Here is a 19,650-nt window from a genome sequence, read left to right as displayed (position 1 = left end):
CCCTCCCCGCCTGTCCCTCGCAACCTCCGCACGCTCCTCTTGGCGCATCCATCCAAGCTGCCTCTCCGCACACGGCTCTGCTGCAGTGCCCCCGCGGCACCTCGGGCACCCCCGCCCCGGCACCAGCTCCGCTCATGGCTCTGCCGCTGCCGGCCCGCGGCACAGACGCTGCTCCGCTGCCCCCCGCGCACCGCGCCGTGCCCCGGGCGCGCGTTCCTCGCTTCCAGAGGAGCCCCGCAAGAGGAGGAGCCATTACCGAGCAGGCACTCCTAGCCACCGGCTGAGCGATGCGCAAAGAACAATCCTCGCGATGATAATATTAGAAAATGTATTTATTTCCCATTAATCGACTTTACATGGTTCAGCCCAAGAAAGCGAGAGGTCAAGTCACCACTGCCTTGAAAAACCACCGCGGCTCCCGCACCGCTCCAGTAGCCCCCCACGGCCCCGTTACCTGCTGCTGACAGCTGCCCCCGCGGGCCCGTCCCGTGGCAGCGGCATCTCCTTTCCACCGGGCTGAGCCAATCAGTCCACCAGTCCTAGTTAGTCTCGGTTTCCGTCGGTGAGTACAGGTTGTCTTTATTGCTTTGTCTCTCCTTTTCTTTCTTTCTTTCTTTCTTTCTTTCTTTCTTTCTTTCTTTCTTTCTTTCTTTCTTTCTTTCTTTCTTTCTTTCTTTCTTTCTTTCTTTCTTTCTTTCTTTCTTTCTTTCTTTCTTTCTTTCCTTTTTTCCTTTTTTTCTTTTTTTTTAAGCTCATTGCAATTATTTTTGTTATTAACATTATTGTTATGGTATGCTCTAGCGAGATTTTTCATGCTGCTTTGAGGATCCGCTCTTGGCATTCACCGCGTGCCTTAATTGTATGACATTAAATCAAGGTCCGCTGTGAACACGGAGAGTCAGAGCCTTAGAGCGCTGTCTCTCGCTCTCTCTCTCTCTCTCTCAGCAGAACAGCAATTGATCCCCGAAAAAAAACCCGGTAATTTCCCTCCGCCCTAGTCCCATTGTGGCCCAGGCTGCATATAACTCATGCTCGAGTTTTCTTACTAGCCAGTCTGTTGTTTGCAACGCTCAGGAAGCTGTTAAATATGCATTTAATCGATTTAAAAAAAAAAAGAAAAAATGTAATAATATAAGCGTGTGCCTATCGCAAAATTCCAGACGACTGCTTTAATTTCATCAGCGTCTTCGCGGGATTTTAAACACAGCAGTTGACTCTCCCCGACTCGACGTCTGTCATTTGGCATCCCTGGCCGAGAGGAATGACCATGTCTTTCCGGCTGTCTCGGTCCGCCTGGTCCTGCGGCTCCCCTGGAGCACGGGCGGGGGGAGCCCTCACCCCCAGAGCATCCCCGCTCCCCTTGGCCAGGGGGCGGGCGGGGGGGGAAGAGGGGATCTTTCGGCGATGAAAAATGAAAGGGCAGGACGTGTCATCTTTCTTTGTAAAGCAGAAAAAAATTTAACTCACTCGCACCTGCCCCTTTCCCGGGAGGGTCTGGGCAGCCCATCTGGCTTGCCTACACTGAACTGGCGAGTGAGGAAATGAGGGGTGAAGTCATTACAATAATTAAAAAAAAAATTAGCCTAAGCTTTTTTTATTATTATTATTATTATTACGCTTTTTGCCATCTTTCACGGCTCAGAATCGGGACCATTCATTCCTTTTCGGTGCCGACGGCGCGCCGGGAGGAGCGGAGCGGCCGGGCACCTTGCATCACCCTGCGGGCTCCAGCACGGCCGGACCCCAGGAACCGGGCAGCTGACCTCGACTGCTTCCTCGGCGCCAGGGCCCGCGAGAGAGAGAGGAGGCGAGGCGGGATGTGCTGCGGCTGCAGGCGGCGGCGGGCGGGATCCTGCGGCTAGCTGGGCTTCCCAGAGACTTTTCCCGTAGCTTGCCGGGGCATCCGGGGGCAAACTGGGAAGGCGGCTCCGGGCCCCCTCGGCACCGTAGCTCCTGCGTGCGGCCGCCTGGAAAACAGACAAAGCGAGAGCGTTAGAAATGCAGGCGGGGAGGAAAGGAAAGGCAGGCGGGGAGGGAAGGGCGCCGGGAGCCCGCACGCCGCGCGGTTGCCAATGACAAAAGGGAGAGAGGGGGGAGTCAGAGCAGGAGAAGGGCGGGGAGGGAAAGGGGAAGGGGAGGAAGAGAAGGGAAGGGGGGCCACACGGACTGACGCGAAGCTGGGGTCGGCCAGACCCGAGCCTGTGGGGCTGCTTGTTCCGCGGCCGAGGACGGACAAGGCGGAACGCCCATCACCTCAGCGCTAGGGCGAGCGGGCATCTGGGTCCCTGCAGCGCGGTGGGAACGGGCCAGCCGCGGGGAACCGCAGAGAGCAACCTCCCTGCCCACCGCTGCAAAAATCCCCGGAGAGCAAGCACAGGGGAAAGCTTAAAAAAAATAGAAGAAAAGAAAATAATAAAATTAAGGGACTGTGAAGGGGGTGGGGAACAGCAGTCCCCCCTTCTTTTTGGTCTTGAGGACGGTACTAGAGCAAAGAATCATAGGGAGAAATCCAAACATCCAAATAAAAATAAGAAATAGGAACCCACTCCAAATACCAAAAAAGAGAATCACAATCAAAAAGAAATGGTCAAACCTGCCGAGGGCTGGCGGCTCCTCCACCCAGTCGGAGCCGGGGAGCTCAGGAGAGGAGAGCCCCTCTAGCTGCTTTCGGGGGATAGGAAGCGGTCCGGTCTCTCCCCCTCGCTTGCTGCTCCAGAATTAGGGATTAATGCCTCTCCAGCCAAACAAATAAGGCATCTGCCTTCAGTACAAGAGGATTACACGGGGTTGCTGACGTCACCAGCCAGGCAGATGTTGGCTCCCAAAGTCCTGATCATCTCCCGTGTCCTTGAAACCCGGCACAATCCCAGACCCGCGCCGCCCGGCCGGGTCCCTGCAAGGTCGAGGGGGACCTGGTCGGAGGGGACCCCGCCGAGCCGCTCTCTCCCAAAACGTCCTCACGCATCATCGGGAGAGAAAGGTGTGAAAAGCCGAGCCCGGCAGAAAGTTCAACCCTCCCCCTTCCCTCCGGGTCCTCTCCCTCCACCCCCCGCCCTCCCCCACCTCCCCAACCTCAATGTCACATGAATCTGTACAGTCATAGCGAGGAAGAGGAGCCTGGTCCCCGGCTCACCCAGAGGCCACCCTCCCCGCACGGCAGCGCCGACCCCCCCTCACTGCGGCACCGCCGCGCCCCCGGCCCCGCGCCGCCCCAGCCTCCCGCCCGCCCGCCCGCAGCTGCCCGGAGCCCGGAGCCCGGAGCCTGGGCCGGGCCGCGCCGTGCCCCGCGGCTTTGTTCCCGTCGTGCCCGTCCCGGAGCGGCTCGCCGGCCGTGCGGGGACAGCCCTCCCTCTCCCTGTCCCGGAGCTGCGCGGTGCCTCTGCGGCAGGCAGGCCCCGGCGGGCGGGCAGCGAGCCGAGCAGAGCCCGGCCGAGCCGAGCCGGGCCGGGCGCGCAGGGAGCGCTGAGGCGGCTCAAGGCCTCCTCTCGCCCTGCGGGGACGGCGGCAGGCGCTGGAGTAGGGTTCTCCTGGCTAAAGGACTTGGAGGTTGCGTTTCTGCAGTTCTTAGGTGGAGGCAGAGCGGCTCGTCGTTCCCATGGCTCAGCCCCGAGTTTGCTGGAGCTGTAGGGTGGGTTGGAAGTGCCGCAAAGTACATCTGAAAGGGGAATCCAATTAGAAGCGCGATCAAAATAAAAAAAGAAATTTGCCTGAGAACCACGTCTGTTGCTTTTGCTGTGGCATAAAGTCCATGACTCATCATCACTACTCCCTTTGCATCAAACAATGGTTTCAATCATTTCGGTACTGCAGAAAGGCAAACTAGACGATGTGACATAACGGAGCAGGCTGAAGAAGAAGGGATCGCCAGTATCTAGGCTCCTGTTGGGTTGATGTTGTTGTTGTTCAAAGGAGCTGTTTTATAGATCTGTTCCATATTATCCTTGTCTGTCAAAGTGGCATTTAATTTTTCCAATTGTGGAACTTGGTCACTGATAAAATCAATTTAATTTACACCACTGTCATTCAGTCGATCCGAGCAGTAGATTTATTTTTGGCTCGGAGTTGAAGGGAAAAAGCAATCGTATGCAGAATGGAGAGATCCTTTTACTTCTTTTGCGAGCAGTAAGAAGAGAAATCACTGGCATGGCATTTTAGCAGAGCTTGCTCTCCTGCAGAGAATTATAAATGCAATTTCTCAAGTCTTTTGCCTAGAATCTTGAGCAGGCACACGAGAGGGATAACAAGAAAGACAGAGCAGCTCGGGGCCCCGGCGTTCCGTGGGGGCCGACAGGCCCTCACTGCCCCTTCCCGGGGTGACACCAGCCGGCTGCATCCGCGCCCGGTCCCTGTCCATGGTCCTGACCCGCCGGCGTCAGCGGGCGCTGCTCCCGCGGCCGTGCCCGTGGCCCTGCGCGCCCCTCCGCGCCAGCGCGGCCCGCCGCCGCCGCGGGGCCGGAGAGCCTGCCACCCTCCGCGGCAGCTCCATCAACACCTCTGCTTTACTGATGTTGCTATTATTATTAATACCTTTTTTTTTTTTCATATTCAGCACCTTGGAAGGAGGTGGCGGTGGTAGTGAGAATTTACCTTTCTTGGGCTTTATTTGTTAGCTCTCCTTTTTCAAAGAGCTTTTAATCACTGGCGCCTGGGCAAACCCACATTCTAATGTAAAGTGGTCTTTAAACCTCGGATTCTCATTTGTTTCCTTAAATGGATTAACGTGCAAATTCAGACGCGGTTTTTAGTAACCGGTACCTACCTACGGGATGACCTGACGAGAACTGACAACATTGCAAACTATTTTTTTTTTTTTATTAGAAGTTGCAGCAGGAATAACTTGCACACGATGGTTAAATACCCTCTAAGATATCACTTTGCATATATATATGGCCTCTTTCTGGTCCTAAAAGAAAGATCTTGCTACCTAGCTACATGCGTGTGCAGAGATACATTCTCTCTCTCACGTACAAATAGATGTATATATACATAAATTTTAAATAATTTAGTGGAAAAGTCAGGCGTCGCCGTTGACAAGTCTTTTCTCAGATCACACACACACGCACACACACACACACGCGCACACACGCACACACAATTGGCTAATGCTGTTCCTTAGCATTTAAAAGCAAGGACAGGTCTCGAAATATTATGCCTTCAGTCCTCCTCTTTCTCTCATAACCTGCTCCCCCGAGTTGAATAACTGGGGCAAAGAGCAGCTGAAATAGCCCCTACACTGCAAGAGGCTCTGAATGCGGCAGCTTTAGAAATTGTGCACTAGCCCTGCAAAGAGAAATGTGTGGGCTCTCTAGAATGTGATGTGCTACCGGCTGGGGAAAAGGCAGAGCTGAAGCCATTCACACTTCGTAGGCTGGGAGATTTCTTTCAAAAGAGCCCTGAAGTATTTAGGATTTGGGGGGAAACCCTTGTACCGGAAGAAAATGGCCTAAACACAATAGGACTCGCCATTTTCTCCTTCCAAAGCACAAAGCAGCTCCGCGGCTTCAGCACCACACAAAGAAAGCCCGGACCCTCTGAATTCTCTTACATTTTCCCCCACGATTTCAAAAGCCTTGCCCTCTATCCGATCCGCTTTCCCAGGAGCGCTCTCACAGAAATAAAGAAAGAAAGGAGGAAAGGGAGGGGGAGAAAAGCGACTACGCTAGGCGCGAGAGAGACGGTTTTGGTCTTAGTTTATTTTAAGCAAATCCTGCCACGGAAAAGTAACACCATCACATGTACACTTGAGGAGTGTTTCTGTGTGGGGGGAGGGGGGTTGGAATCCCAAAAAACCAAACAGCTGGAAAGCTGTTTTGACCACCGCATTCCTTCGAGCTGGGCGGACTCAAGTTGCATTACAGAGACCCAAGCAGACCACGCTTCCTGGGGATGTGAATGCACACAGGCGTGCACATTCCCGGGCCAAAAAAAAAAAAGAAAAAAAAAAGAAAAAAGAAAATCAATGCATCCAAGCCCACAAAGTGGTGCTGAGAACAGCCCTCTGTCCCTCTCACTGCCGGCACCGGGCGCTCCTCCGTGCCCGCAGAGCCCCGCACCCCCAGCTGCTGCCCTGCTTCCGCACCGCGCTCTGCCCAGCCGCCTGCCCCTCTCCCTCTCCCGCTTTTATTTTCTTATTTTAGCAAACCGGCAGAAGACTGAAAAGGAGGGGATGACATATTTAAGGCAAAAAGAAAAAAGAAAAAAAAGAGGGAGAAAACAAAGAATCAAAACAAACCCCAGCAACCCCAACCTAAACAACAGCCTGTCACTATCACCCTGAAATGCAGCAAGAGACTTTGTACTTACAGGCAGCGCTAAAGTGAATAATCCTCATCCCAGCGTGGTTGGGCTTGTTAGGGTTTTCTTTCCCCTTTTTTTTTTTTTTTTGGTCTAGTTGTTTTTAAGTACTTTTTTTTTGTTCCCGTCGTCCATGGCTCGGAGTGGATTCAAGCAAAAGCGGCCGGTTAGCAGGAATAAAAATAGAAGTGATTTCATTGTGTAAATGCAGCAAAGACACAAGAAGCCGTGTTTCTCCTAATACTTTCGGCTTGGGAACCAGCAGCTCTCAGCTCAGGAAAGCAGGACTCTGTGAATCTCCCCCTCCTCTCTCTCTCTTCCTCTCTCTCTCTGTCACACACACACATACACGAATACGCACACACACACACACACACACATACACACTTACTTTTCTTCTTCTTCTTGCTTTTTTTTTCTTTTTTTTTTTTTTTTTCAAAAGAGGGCAGGCCGTTCCCTGAATCCCAATGAGTTAAGTCAGTCACTTTCCTTCACATGCATCACAGCCTCCTTAGAGCTTCAGGCACAAAAGAGCATTTAGCTGCCTCCAATTTGTGTAGAAGGCCTGGCCTTATTCTTTTTTATTTATTTATTTTTAAAATATATTTAAATAGTGTGTTTCGCCTAGTATAAAAATACCACGTCCCCAACTTTGACGACCGAACCACTAATTGTAACCTTTTAAATAAATTCTTGAACTTGTATGCATACTTAGCTGGTCTGCAGGGGCTTCACAAGAAATTGATGCACAGTGTTTCTCAGCTATCCAGACCCACACCCTGCTTTCTGTAAAGGTCAGAGCTGTACAATCCACAATTACTTTCCAATGAAGTCTTATATCAACAAAACCTCCTTGAAAGGATTACAGGCCTCTAAAAATAAAGCTTTAATCTTAGATATGCACGGTGGCATATTCCATTTCAATCAAATATGAGGGATTGTTTTAAAAAATGACTGCACATACAAACGTGTATTTTCATGCAGGGTTACTTTTTCCAGGTGGACAGAGATAAGCATAAACAAGGCTGTACTGGCTCCACATTTCATTGCCTATTTCATGTTTATTCTTTATTCTAGTGGATGCAGGAACATCCATTCATGTGTATGTGTGTCTATGCAAATATACATATATAAATATATATAACTACATATTTGTGCATGGCGGTGTGGGTCGTCAGAGAGCCGCAGGGCTGGCAGGAGCCCGTCACCAGGCAAATGAAGCGCCAAAGGGACCCAGCGGTGGCCCTTGCCGCCGCGGAGCCGCAGCGAGAAGAAAGGCCGGTCTGCGCCGGGGGCCGGTGGGCACTGCCCTGCCCAGGGCCGCCCCCATCACTGCCCGGGGTGCCCTGGGGGACACCAGGGTGGCCAGAGCCACCCCGACGTCTCTGTCACCTCAGGAGTTCTTGGCACTTTCTTTGCATGCTTGTCATCCCCTAATTCCAGCTGCACTTGCTCAAATGGGCGGTAATCCGACTGTAGAGGAGATTACGGAACCAGAGATAGCTGCATTTAGGATTACCAAAAGGAAATGAAGGAATCTAATCCACTCCCACCCCTTACGTTGCTGGGTTTCAATAAGACCTTATACCACCTTTTAGGATTTTAAACAAATGAATTTGCTTGCAGAAGGGGACAGAAAGAGACCGAGTGATGGAGAGTGTGTTTGCCCATTAAATGAACTGAATAGGAGAGGATAAATTGAATTGCAAAAGCAGCCAGGGCTGATCTGCTTTTTTCTGCATCCCAATATGGGCCCAAGGCTTGCAGCTTCCTTAGTGCTCTCCTCAGGACCAGGGCAGGTTTAGGAAGCCACACTGGAAATCCATGTCTAAACTGCAAAATCAACCTGGTACTGACTCGAACTGCAATATGACACTCCCCCACCACATCACGCACCTCAGAAGCCAAAACCCGACAGCATAATGTGAAGCTGTAAGTACGTTGTTTCCAGTCAATAAGAATTCCAGTCAATCAGTAAACCATAGAACGTGCCTATCTTCAGAGGATTGTTTCTGCTCTATTTTGGTTGCATAAAGACAAGCAGAAAGTAACTAGCGCTTGCTACAGTGATAAAAGTAAAGTCCTCTTGTTTTTCCTAGTTTCACTTGCAGCCAAAAAAACACCATATACTTCTGTTTCCAAACATACAGGAAGTCTGCAATGAGAGAACTGAGCTACCCTAGTACTGAGACCCGGTCCTCCCTCTGTTTAAAAGCTACAAGAAGAGTAATACAGAATTAATAACCAAACCAAATAAAAAAGAAATATCAAAACCCCCAACAAACTCCACCACAACAAATAGAAAGCCTGTGAAATTTATAGAAGTTTTCTTTTTGTAATTTCAAATATGCCCTTTCATTTTCCCAGAGGATTTTTATATTTAAAGTGCTAGACTGACTACAACAAGCCTATCAAAATAACATTAGATATGAATATGCTTAATTGTACTGAGCTTCTTCATATACTGATTATCCTCGGTGCGTTATCAAGGTAGTCTAAAATGCTCTTTGGTTGTAAGAAAAGAACCTTAATATGAAGGGGAAAATGGCTAGTCATCCCTGAGTAAGATTTTGTTTTGTAGAGTGCTTGTCATGGTCCTTTGCAATCCTGGAAGCAACGTGAATCAAAAGCCTCGGAAGAAGACTTACGTCGACAGAGGCTCCGTATATAGCAGGCGCTAATTATTAAAGCTCGTTCCCTTATTTAGGACTCTATTTTCCTTAGCAAGCCCATCATCCTGACACAACGCAGCTCAGGATGTTTGTTCAAAGCTTATGAAAATGTAACCCAACTCATTGCTAGAAGTTGTTGCTAATTAGTTGATAATAAACTTCTCCGTCCAGGACACAAAAGTCTTTCAGAAGTGCAAGGTGTTCTTTGTGATGCCCTCACAAGGGGAATTAGCATATCAATTCGGCAGGGGAACAATACAGCAGGGCGCTCGCCTTCCCTCCCTCCTCTCCTCCCCCCACTTCCCCCTTCCCAAGGCTGATGCGGTGGGCATGAAAGTGAAAGGCCGGGGGTCCCGGCTCGGCTCCGCGCCGCCCCGGGCTGAGCCCGCCGCGCTCAGCGCACCCGCGGCCGGTCCCGCTCGGGGCAGCAGCGGCAGGGCTGGCGGACCACCGGGCAGCCCACCCCTCCGCACCGCTGGCTTTGCGACCCCTCCTCTGTGGCGCTGACAAATGGAGATAGCTGGGGGTTTGCGAGCCCCCGCCCTGCCTCCCCCTCCCCTCGCCACCGATGAAAGGGCTTCAGCCTGAGAGCCTTTTGCAAATGGATGTTTTACAACGCCTCCCGCCCCCGCCAAGGTAATTCTGCTACCCAATATCCTTAATAAAGACTGTTGTTCCCCCTTCAGTTGTTAGAGGTTTCTCTGACAGACTGGTCTTTTCTTCCTCACCTCCAAAGGGTGGATTTCTAGACCTCCCTATTCAGGTGTAAACGGCGAGAGAGAAAGCAATGGTCCTGATAAAAATGTTCAGTCAGTTATAGATTCAAATGAGGGAGAAGAAATCCCATTCCTAGCACTTTAGTAGAAGTTTGTGCTATTGATTGCAACATTCATCTGCTCTTGGTGTTTGTTTTTTTTTTGGTTAGTTTTTTAATACCTAATAAATTTATAAAAAGATACAAAACCTGCAAATGCAAGGCACAACCAAACACCCTAACCTAGCCACTTGGTGATATGTAAGTGGATACCTCAGAAGAATGGAAATCCATGTATAACAGGCCAGAGAAAGCAATTTAAAAAAAACCCTGCGATTCTCAGGCCTCTGATCCCTCTAACCGTGCTCCTACCCAGAGGCTCAACAGATGCAAGAGTTATATTTATCCACATGGTTAGATAGCAAATAAATGCCTAGGCTGGAATGAGAAATGTGGTTTGGACCCTACAGGTAAATCAGAGCAAGTCTATGGAATGGCATGTGCCCTCCTTGGTGGCTGCGGATGAACTCTTTGTTTGGAGTGTGGGGAAAGGGCCAACCTTCGAGGAGATAAAAGCTATGCTTGCCTAATCAGGGCAGAAATAAACCAAGATCTTTCAATCTTCTGCTTTTATTTAATTATTTTTTTGAAAGAAGCAGCACTCTCCAGTTGGCTCCTACTCAAACAGAAACTGCTTCAATACAGTTATTTTTAGGAATAATATGATATGTAGGATATGCATTGGACCATAGCAATATGCTAAAAAATAAAAGAAAAGAAACCTCTATTTTCCCCTTAAATCAGTAGGGAAGCAATACCCCAGGAAAAATGTGTTGTGTAATTAAAAACAAACAAAAAAAAGTATTTATTAAGAGAAAATGTTTGTTTTCTTAGGTTTGTATAGAAAGTCTTGAGCAATAAGAATAAAAGCCCAAATCCTAGGAGTTTTTCTGAAATTCAGTTTAGGAGAAAAAAAAAAAAACTGTTAAGGATGGTTGTTTCCCCAAATGCAAAACGTAAGGGAGGAATCTGAAGAGAGCTTTACTTTCTGTGCAAAATCTCCATTGTTGCTTGGCAAACAATGGGAGCTCTGGGCGACTAGAAGGCTGTGAGAATGAATAGGGAATCCGCAGGATGTGTGCGGGTCAGTGCTTGGGGTCTCTGTCCTAAAGCCCCTTTCTCAGCTTGCCACAATAAAGTAGCACAAGGTTTAGTCTTTCCTGGGTCACTGGCCATCTTCTATTATTCAACACTTCACAACAAAAAACACTTATTAATCAGCGCTGACCAGAGGCCCCTTTTGAAACAAGAGAAGGGGAGAAAGAGAGGGGGAGAGAGAGAGAAAAGAAGATTGAGAAACCCTGAACAGACCCTCCCAATACAAGAGCAACCATAGGCAGTTTCTCAACTGGCCAAAGAGATTTTTTTTTTCTTTTTGCCACAACAAAGTTTCCAATCAGGTCAGAGAAGACTGGACTTTCCTCCCCTACCCCCACCCCTGTTTTCCCTCTCACTCTCTTTCCTTCTTGCTCTGAAGATGATGGAGACATTGTTTTGCAAGTAAGGATGGTTTTAGGTCAAATTGCCAAGGTCTGATCTTAGACGTGTATCCTTGCTACTCTGGAAGACAAGGCTGTCTCTCATCTGGGCCTCAACTCTGGAGATGGCATAGGAGAGAAGAGGTTTGCTTGTGGGGTGCTGCTCTTGTGCTTTAGGAGCTGATGGATGAGGTGTCAGGGCAGAAGTTGTGTGAGGACTTGGTTCAAAATGGTATGAGAGTCAAATGTGCCATTTATTGACTCTGCTGAGGGCAATCATGGGCTTGTTGTTGTTGGTCCTGATTTTCTAGCAGTATATATTGCACAGGGCTAAACAGAGAGCTTTGGAGGGAGAAGGAACTAATAGATTTAAGATAAAAACTTTTATTCCTCTTAGCAAAAAACGACTCAAAGGCAGCAGTGAAAAGGAATCTTAAGGACCTAATATGTGATAATTTAATTCGCGGGGGGAGGTGTTTGTTTGTTTCTTTCTTTTTCTTTGTCACCTTCTGATACTTTTTTAGGATATTCAATTATTCTTAAATAAGTTGGTATTTCTATGTAATGAAATGTGCATAGATGGTCACACAGCACACATTACGGTGTTCATGACTCTTACCCCACTGAAAATGATCCAAACATCTTTTTACAGAGTTTTGTTTGTTGGCTGGAGCTATTTTTAAATGGAGAACACAAATGAAAAAATGAAGTAGTTCAGACTTTGTTAACGGTACAGGTACAGAGGTACCTAAAAGAACAAAACCATTTGTACTATTTTTTTTAATTTAGCAAATGCATAGAGACAGCAAATATTGAATCCCCTGTGGATTACCAGAGAAAATGAAATTGTTCTCTCAAGAAAAAAAAAATTAGTCCACAAGAAAGGTAAAAAACTTCATTTTTTTTCCCTTTTTCTGACTAAATCGTGTGTGTGTTGTCTCGTGGTGGTGGGGGGTTGTTCCTCTGAAGTCGATGTGGACATTTTAGCTAGAGTATATCACAAAATATTATAAACCTAAGGAGAAGCTGTTCCTTAAGCCTTCTGAATATCATCCTTCATAGTGTGTAAGCTGTGACTAGTGCTCCATAGAACTCCTTATGAAGGGTTTTGTTAGTGGAAACTGGAATAAAGTGTTATTTGGAGGGCAGCCTCAGTGGTGCTTTACCAGAGTTTGCATTGCAAACATCAGGCTGCAATTCACAATTTGTTTGCAGGAAATGTGTTTTACTTAAGTTGAGTATTCTTTCTTTTCCCCTCAAATATTGTGTTGCTCAGATTTTGTGGAGCTTGATGTTCCAGCAATGGAGTAATCAAGTGTTACCTAAATTATTTAAAGCCTGGGATTAAAGGCCTTAGCTCTGAGTGCTGACAAGCTTTCAAATGTAGCCTGGGAAAAGTTTTGTATCCTTTTCTGTGTGTGTACACTTTGAAAATAATTTGGAAAAGTACAGTGAATTATTCTCAAAATGTATGCACAGAGAGAATGAATAATTCTTTTACAAGTTGCTCTCCAAAGGAATGAGTGACTATTAAAAATACAGCAGCAATATATACACAATAATATTGTGGCACCTGCAATGATATTTTTAACAGATCAGCTTCTTTCATGGAGCTTGCTTAAAGGAGCTCTTTTATTTTAGAACTTTGGTTTGGTCTGAAACACAGAGAATGCATTAATTCAACATATATGACCAATTAAAATGGTAAATTCCTGTATGTTTCGAGGTCTTATCTTTCATTTCTTACTCTTTAGGATTCCCACTGGCTTGAAACTTCTGTGTGCTGAAAATTAATGGTTTTAAAGTATGATTACCTTAAAATGTTATATAAAATACATAGATATTAATTTTTAAACAGCCAAATTTTATTTCCACCTGTATGCTGATTTGGTGAACAATGTATTCTTCGTCATAGCTTTGTTTTGTGAATGGAAGGATTGTTGGTGGTAAACTGTTGTAGACAATTTATTTCCTCTTTTAGATAATGTACAATTTCTGCTATACAGTAATGTAAAAGCAGGTGCATAGGTCTGCTATATTCTGAGCTTTCATTGCATCACTGTGATATACTTTGGATGATATTCTTTAAAACTAATATGATTCACAGAAATGAGATTTTTCTAGTTTATTAAAAATATAGCAAGGAGAGTTACATTTTTGCAAAGGTTTCATCATTAGTGGGTTGTTCTGATCCATCAGAAGACATACATTAGAAATGTTACTATATAATGTTAGCTTCTCTTTCCATTCTTACTAATGGCTGATTGTGTGAATAAGTCCCATTTAAATCAGTGAGACTATTCAAAGGCTGAGATCCTACTCTACATGACAAAGGGAGCGACAAAATTTGGCCCACAGAATTGAATGGGACTGTTGGAAGAATGAGATAGAACTGGGAGTGAGGAAGGATCCTCAAATCTATCTGTAGTATAAAGCACCATTTTTGCACAGTGCTTTAAAAACACTGACACTTCTGCACATATTATGTTGCAGCTTCAGCCAAGAGAGGCAAACATGAGCCGCTGGGGATAAGTGAGGCATGTGAGGCTGGCAAGGATGGAAAGTGGAGAGTCTGGGCTGCAGGCAGGAGTGCAGGGTGAGGTGATGGAGATCAGAAGGGAGGGGACAGCAGCACTTTGTCCATGGGACATATGTGCCAGGCTGATGGGCCAGAACAGAACTGGAGAAGGGACTAAGAGGTGAAATAAGCTTGAGGTAGCTACGTAAAGTATGCAGAACACAGAAGGTGTGTTTACCCAAGTTCTCTGATTTTAAAGGGTTTGTATTTGCTTACATTGATATTTTAAGGTAGAAAGATTTTTAAAATGTTGCCTCATCTCTACAGTACATCCTGGGTTAAAAATGACTGATCTTACAGTAACTGCTCCAGGTATCTATATGAATTTGGATGCCCTTGTAGTAAATTAAGCCAAATGTTAACCTGGTATAGATATAAGAATCTGTCTGAAAAGCTACACATTTTGCATTTATTTTCACCTGTGTCACTATAGATTGATGAAGGAAATATCTTGCTTACATATCTGTTGAGTTTTGAGTCTGCAGCTTGGACATGTGTAAATATCTGTATGTTTATTTTAGTAAGTCTTCTCCTAGATATTGAATACCAACATTAAATTAATTCATTAGAAACTGTGATGCATTTAAATATAGGGAAAAATGACATGTGATTTACCACCTAAGGTACTTATTTGTCCACTCCAGAAATTGTAGTGTTACTATGAAGGTGTTTCTGCCAAAGATAAGAGGCAAATAATCAGTTAAAACTGTGGCAGAAGCATGCAAGGGTTTGTTGGGTGAAAACATACTTTTAATTAACTGAGAGTGCAGAATATGCAGATCTGTCTGGGATACCACAAAACCTGATGCACAGAGCTTCAATGCACCTTCACTCTTACCCACCCCACAGATTTTCCTTCTGTTCTGCACTGCAACATTAGACATTTGTGGAGATTTTGTCCCATGTTTTAATAAAGGCATTTATTTCAAAGGCCTGTGGCATGTGTTCCATCTAAGAGCAGGCTGATGACAGCCTATCTGCTGCAAGGTCTCAGCTCATTGTAGACCAGGAGTTTGGGGCCTGCAGTCTCAGCAGCTGATGAGCTGAATACCAGCTGGGAGGCGCAGCAGGGAATAAAGAGCTGAAGGTATTGGTCAGTTTGAAAATTGTCTTTATAACATTTTTTTTTCTCTAAAGTGGAATCTGAGAGGTGAAGTGCTCACCAAAAATAAGTATTACTTATCTGAAGAATTCAAAACTAATGAGTCATTCTTTCCAAGCCTTTGATTATTTTTTTAATAATACATTTAGGGCTTGTTTGCCTGTTTTTGAGCCTGAGGCCCTAGTGCTTTCACACTTTTTATCTGCGAAGGCTGGAAATTTACTTTAAAAACAAGACTTGAGCTTCCCTTGCAGATATCTTGATTAGAGAAGCTGGGGCGTTATGAAACACTGGCTCATGGAAGCGAGAGAGCTAGCAGCATTAAGAAACTAAGGAAAGGGCCTGAAATTATTGTCAAGTCTTATAGCTCAGAGAGATCAAATAACCATTCAAAAGGCTTTAAAAAGCCTCTGTCATTCTGCGTGTGAGGGGGTTGTTTGTGTAGGAGGGTGACTTTGTTCACAGATCCTCAGTAAAGGACTGTGGAAATGTGGGGAGAAGATGCCAGTGAGGATGAAGTTGGTTGCTGACGTGTTGGGGGTGAGGCTGTGTATGGATGAGCATCACAGAGGAGTGTAGGGGTAGAGGTGGTAACTCCTTGCAGAGGCAGGAGCAGGGGTCTGGGAGGAGAGCTGCAGCTTGTTCACTCAATGGCTAGTTGCTTTAGCACAGAAAAACTGATAAACTCTGCAGCAAAAATTCAGCTTGCTGCAGGTAAGAACTGCTTCAGCTTGGCTGCAAACACTTGAACTCCATGCAAGGTTGAAATTGCTCAAGTATGTCTTTCATGGCAATTTTTTTTTTTTTTAATGATTGATATCATAGTTCTGGTAAATTGTACCAGTAGATGGCGTGCAGAAATATTCACCTCTGTTCATAGGTTTTATTGGACAAATGCGAGTTCTTGTTATTGCAACTGGATTTGGGTACAAAGAAATGCAAGAAATGAGTTATTGAGGTGGTTCCCAGCAAGGAGGGAGGATGTCCACATCAGGGGAAAAAGAAACAAAAAATCAGTGAGATTAATTTAATCTATTCTTCATATGTTTTCAGAAATAGCTTTTCAACTGCTGCTGCTTCTTTTTCAACACAGTAAAAGCATGCCCTCTCTACCAATGGTCTTTTCCTCCCTGGGCTTCACACTACAGTCCTCTCTTCTCCAGTGCTGACCAAAATACATGGTTAGGTTTTATCTTGGAGTTGAAAACATAGAAAGAGAAGACCTAATTTCTTTGCATTTTATTGAAGTTTAAAAATAAAGACAATTGCAGGAAAGATCAAAATTTGAATAACTCACACAAAAATAGCAATGCTTTGGAAAGTTATGGGCTCATGAAATAGGGGCTGTTTGGTTTTCTTAATTTTAGTGGGCGGTATTATTATTGTTTGTTTATCTGTTTAATCTTGTTTAAACTTTCTGAGAACTGGAAATGATCAGCTAAAATAGGACTTTGTTGTTTTTTTTTCTGTAATATAAAAACCCTAAAAGAGATAATATAATTTATGACAGTAGGTTTTGATAGCTGCCAACTGATACTGCCCATTTAGAGGTAAAAGTGTGAATTTACTGCCAGTATCTCTTATTCCAATATGAAAAGGTTCTGAAACTTCTTCTAAATATAGATGGTCATGGTTGTGGTTGTGCAGACATGAAAATGGTGTTTGATAAATATATTTGATTGTATCAGTGACACTCTGCCTCCCTCGCTGTAGTTCTCTAAGAATGGTTTTGAGGTTGGAGGTGCCCCCCATGTGTTCCACAGAAGGCAATTATATAATGTTGTCAAAGAAAGTGTGATATGAGTGTCAGATGACTGCAAGAAAGACTTGACTTTGTTGGTAGTTTGGTATCTGTTTAAAAACTGGGAATCACTGATTAAATCCCCTACTAATCAGCTTTGTTCAAGCATTTATACCAACCAAACACCTTCAAAGATGCAGACTTAAAAAACTTCTGAGAAACATCCTCTCTTTCTGCTATTCCCTGTTTACTGGGGTTCACTGCAATACCATGAAGGCATATGAGAATTTGCTGAGATGAGATTTCTGTTACAAGGCCATGATATAAGGTGCCATGCAAAGGACTGAGAGAGAAAGCTGCATTGGACAACAGTCTGGAATGCACTGTGGTGCTCTTAGGCTTTCTAACTGTAGCACAAACTGCTGTTCATGGAACTTCAGAACAAAAAATATGAAAATCTAGATCATTGCTAGGTTCTATCTGGTCTTTTACGGAAGTGGAAGCAGAAACCTGCATACACTGGAGTCTTTGCTTCCAGGAGAGTGAGATGGGCAGAATTTTCTCCTTCTATAGGATCTTTGCAGTTATAACAGACTTGTCAATTAGCAAATGCCTTTTGGAAAGTTTTGCTAATATTTATAGCTCATTGCTTCTCTGTGTCACTTCTGCTTGTTATTTGCACAGCTATCTTTATAAGTGGAAAGATATAAAACCAGCCTACTAAATATAAAATGAAATACCCTGTGATGGTTTTTTTTATTAGCTTTATATATTTTATGTCTTTCTTGTCTTTCTACAGTGTTCTGTCCTAATTAGAGCTCATTTGCAGCAATCTGCATAAGCTGCCTGTTTCTCATGACAGTACTACCATTTAACCCAAAACCAATAAAACCTTTTCATCATGCCATTCCTTCTTGATTTCTTGCTTTTATATATATGATGGTGATTCTTAGATGAGATTACAGTTTGAAGATGTAGCATACATATAATTCACTTAATTTATACTGTGTTCCAGTACATTTACATGGTCACATCTATTTTATTTTTTTGACAACTGGCAAAATACGGTATCATCAAGCACACTATGATGAAATGGAAATGGAAGATGCTGAATTCTGTTCTGTTGTATACTTTTCTCCCTGCTTTAAAGCAAAGCATGTAAGTATCCATTCTAGATGAAAGGTTAAATGACAAGATTTTAATTTTTTATTACTCACTTGCCCTTTTGGTAGTGGAATTTAGTAGGAGTTAATGATCTGAGGTTTTCAGTGTAAAGCATCTTTCTGGTTCTTTTCTCTTAATCTGAATTTTTTTTTAATAATTCAAGTATTTCTGAAAACAAAATGCTTTTTCTGTCAGACCAGGAACTTTCTGTGGGACACAAAAGCTGATTTGAATGACTTCAGATTATTTGAATTGACTAAGTAGTTCGGGGTTTTTTCTGGAACACAGTTCTGTGGAATGAGGAATTCCACAGGAACAAATAAACTATCTATTAGTAATTAATGCTTAGCTGTATTTATTAATGCAACAAGTATTGTATTGATTTTATGCTTTTCAAGGGCCAGTATTTACAATATGAACTAAGAATAATTTTTTGTGTTTCCATTAAGAGAGGCAATGTGATCTATCGCATGTCCATTAATGGCTTCGTTGGGTGCCTTGAGACACTGATTTGGGTAACACCAGATAACAATTATCATGGTATGTGTGAAGGAAGATAAGCAGTACTCTAAAAAAAGATGTCATTTCATGAGTCTACTTAAATGGAATTTGAAATTACCTGCTTTTTTGTAATACCAAGACTAGCCAAATCTTATGGAGCCTTTCTCCTCTCTCCCTTCCTCTTTAAAGGCAGCCAGTCAGCTGCTTATGCCAAATAACAGCTGCCCAAAAGTTTCTTGAACTCTGAGTAAACAACTCTTAGCATATACTTTACAGCAGAGCAGGTTTCTGTAAGCAGACCTGGGACCACTGTTAAGAACAGCAGTCATAATTCCCAGAGACCAGTTTAGAGAAGCAGCCAAGCCAACAAGAGCAGAAGATGCAAGGTTAGAAAATTAATACTCTACTGTGATTTAAAATAGTTTGCAAGTATAATGATATCAGTTCCCTTGCCTTTGCAAGGACACTCAGCTATATTTTATCAACCCTAGAGACCAACTCACCTCTAAAATACTGGTTTCAGGGTTCACAGCTCTGTTTTTCTTCTTTTATCCCTTGAGTTGATAACTTGACTTTGGACAAGAGGATTGAAGTGAGTGGGTGGATTGGCATTTTTAAAAAATTTCCATGAATGGTTGGGATGGCTTTTAAATTTTGCTTCCAGATTAGTCAGGCTCAAACCCACTTTATTGTCAAAGGTCCAAACCACCACTGTTACAATTAAAAGCTACTACTGTGAAATTCTCTACAACTTTAGGAAAGATGTGTACTTATACTTGTATTCTTGCTATAAATTCCTGACATTACTGCTACTCAAAATTAGGATGTTCATTCTTCAATACTCTTTGGGTTAACAAACATCCTTGACTTTTTCCTGTATCCAATTGATTTTTTTTTTCTGTTCTTGCCTCACTGCATGTAATATCACTTTCTTGTCACATTTATTTTACCTATATAAGTTTTTCCTTTCAAATTATCCTCTGTCCTCCCACACATTCAATTCTATAGTTTTCTTGAATCTTATGAATGCAAAGACTGATTAATCAGAAGCTGGTTTGCAATGGAGAAGGGAGTGTTCTCTCTGCTTTAATTTAATGGAAGATGAGGAACAGAGGTTAGAAGACCTGGCTGGCAGGACAAGAATTTTGTTCAGAGGTTTGCTACTGAGATTTTTTTTTTCCCCCTCCCCTTGACCCATGTACATAGTCTGACAAGGGGAAACTTGGTAGAAGATTGAGTTGCATGGTCTACCCTCTCTAAAATCTGAAGATATAAAGTGCATTACAAGTCATGGTTTCCACAAACT

The 19,650-nt window shown here is 44.4% G+C and overlaps 2 long non-coding RNA genes across 2 annotated transcripts; both read right to left on the bottom strand.

Moving 5' to 3' along the window:
- Window positions 1–314: 314 nt before the first annotated feature.
- On the bottom strand, window positions 315–3,016 carry LOC136565064 (uncharacterized). Its single transcript, XR_010784801.1, has 2 exons — window positions 2,594–3,016; window positions 315–1,967 (listed from the first exon to the last, which is right to left on the bottom strand). It is a non-coding gene; the product is annotated as an uncharacterized lncRNA (long non-coding RNA).
- A 2,657-nt stretch (window positions 3,017–5,673) lies between these two features.
- Window positions 5,674–6,810, bottom strand: LOC136554728 (uncharacterized). Its single transcript, XR_010783371.1, has 2 exons — window positions 6,304–6,810; window positions 5,674–5,880 (listed from the first exon to the last, which is right to left on the bottom strand). It is a non-coding gene; the product is annotated as an uncharacterized lncRNA (long non-coding RNA).
- Between the last annotated feature and the right edge of the window lie 12,840 nt (window positions 6,811–19,650).

The sequence above is a fragment of the Molothrus aeneus genome, chromosome 1 (assembly GCF_037042795.1).
Source record: "Molothrus aeneus isolate 106 chromosome 1, BPBGC_Maene_1.0, whole genome shotgun sequence".
In the NCBI taxonomy this organism is placed as follows: Eukaryota; Metazoa; Chordata; class Aves; order Passeriformes; family Icteridae; genus Molothrus; species Molothrus aeneus.
This window is presented reverse-complemented; position numbering and strand designations above follow the sequence as displayed.